Source organism: Coenobita brevimanus, chromosome 82 (assembly GCF_032717465.1).
Source record: "Coenobita brevimanus isolate Jiangsu-jjx chromosome 82, ASM3271746v2, whole genome shotgun sequence".
Taxonomy (NCBI): Eukaryota; Metazoa; Arthropoda; class Malacostraca; order Decapoda; family Coenobitidae; genus Coenobita; species Coenobita brevimanus.
Genome location: NC_137035.1, coordinates 7,330,691 through 7,333,118, shown reverse-complemented (window position 1 = coordinate 7,333,118; position 2,428 = coordinate 7,330,691).

The window sequence follows — 2,428 nt, the reverse complement described above, 5'->3', positions numbered from 1 at the left end:
GAGGTAAGGGATTGAATAGGGAGGTTGCCGGAGATCGAGCAGCATGGAGATTTGCCATTAGGTGACCAAGGCCGATGCATGCAAGCATGTTGGAGCCTTTATAAATGAAATTAAATGAACAAAACGATCTTTTTTGATGACCTGTGTTTATGTTATGATTGATGGCTATAATTTTTTGGTTCTGCTTAGCCAGTCTGTGCAGGGCTCTTGTTTGGTGAGCCACAGCTCACAAATGCGAGTATTTTTTTCCGTTTGGTGAACAAATTTTACATGCAAGTCACCTTTTGGCGAAGGGAAAATACATCCACTTCAAAACCCAGTAAACTACAAAATAAGTAGATCTCAAAGCACGTTGTGATGAACTATATTAAGTCTTTCCTTGTCGCCATTGTGAATGTTTAAAATATTATATGATTCTAGTCATCTGTCTATCTATCTATTGCCAGACACCATAATCCCTTATGGGGTGGCCATTTGACTTGAGTTATTTGTTTTATGGGGAGGGGCACTAACCCTCCACCAACCCACTTGACACGTAGGGAGCACTAATGGTTTGGTTATATGGTTACCACCCACCGTTGTAAATGGTTTCTTGGCTTACAGGAAACCATGTGGCTTATCACTCAATGTAAAGCCACCTGTAACGGAAAGAAAAGCAATAAGTAGTGACAGAAAAGGTGAGAGAAATAGGAAGAGTGGAGGGCAGGCACAGAAAAAGAATGATAAAGGCTAAGGAAGAAGTAGGCAGCACTACATCAAGTGAGTGGATGATGGTCGCCACCACCTACACATTGTGTAAATAAATACATATATTTACTGCTCGTAAAATATTTCGGATCATAGTCAGTTTGGCTACTAAAAATTTATTTGGCTCGTAAGTTTGAAACCTTAGGAGCCAAATGGCTGGCAACACTCAGCAGTTAGCAAGAGCCCTGCTGTGTTTATGAACATAAACCAAACAGCTCTAGACATGTTTCAAAACCCATGTTCCAGTCTCAACCTGTTGAAAGTCATGAGTTTAAAAGTAAAAAAATTGCAACCTGGTAGATATTAGATGTCCTGTTGAAAATAAAGGTGTCTCAAATTAATCGCACAAAATTTGAAAATTTATCGTATACATGCATGCATAAAATACAAATATGGATGGCAGTTTAAAAGGAATACAGTTTAGGACAGTGGATGTTGAGATGTCTTTAGTGAGAGAGGGTAAGTTTTTGAAACTACGTGTCCTGTTGTTTGCTGATGATAGTGTGTTGGTAGTCATAGATGAATGGGAGTTACAAAGCTTGGTAAATGCATATAACTGGGTATGCAAGAAGCAGAATCTAAAATTGAATGTAGCTAAAAGTAGAATTATAGTCTGTGAAAGAATTGAAGTCACAGAGTGCATGGTGAGGCTGGATGGTCAGGAAGTGGAATATGTGAGTGCCTCAAAAGTACCGGTATTGATGAAGTGTGCAGAGTATGGATAAAGTTTATCGGATGAGGTGCATGGAAGGGTACAGCAGGGAAACAAGGCTGCTGAGTCACTGAAAGCTGTGACAAGGAATAGGGAGTTAGTATGGAAGTAAAAAAGTCACTGCATAGTAGTATTGTGATCTCCATGGTAAGGTATGGAAGTGATGCGTGGAATCTGTTGGAAGGACACATGAGTGAGAGCAATAGAAATGTTTTATGTGAAAGGAGCGTGGAATTACATGAAGAGAAAGACAGACAAACAAGGAAATGAAGGAGTATTATGGTGTTGATATGGATCTTAGATAGTTTGATCATGTGGAGATGACAGAAAATGAGAGGCTGACCAGAAAACTATTGTGAGGTGGAGGGGAGGGGGAGAGGGAGACTGAGGATGAAATGGCGGGATGATTTTATAGTTGCCCTAAGTTGTTCATCCTTCACTTGTAATCAACATCTTCAACAGCAGCTGTAAGCTAAAGTCTAAAGTGACTGCTTGAAATTTCTTTTTCATTGGCATCAGCTTCTCAGATCATAAAGTCTGAATGATGGAATGAGAAACATTAATTTAGATCAGGTTTCAGACAGAGGCATACAGGACAGCTTTGATCTCTGAGCACTTGGAGTTGTTAGATAGATAGTAAAGTCTCAGTCAGCCCATTTAGTGCACTGAACTTATTACCTGCTCAGAGACTAACCACATTTACCCCTTGTTTCTCTAGGTGCAGCCTCAAGGCAGGCAGACAGTAATGCAACCAGCTTCCTTTGCTGAGAGATTTGAAAATGACTCACCACATATTAACTGAGGATTAAACTGACCTCATTGTTATCTGAAGATCTCATTGTATCAAAAGAATTTTCCAAACAAAAAAGCTAGAAATATAGCTGAAAACTTGCCATTAATCAGACTGATATGACCTTGGAAGAATGTGATTCAGAGGAAGAACTTGACAGGACTGCACAAGAAATTACC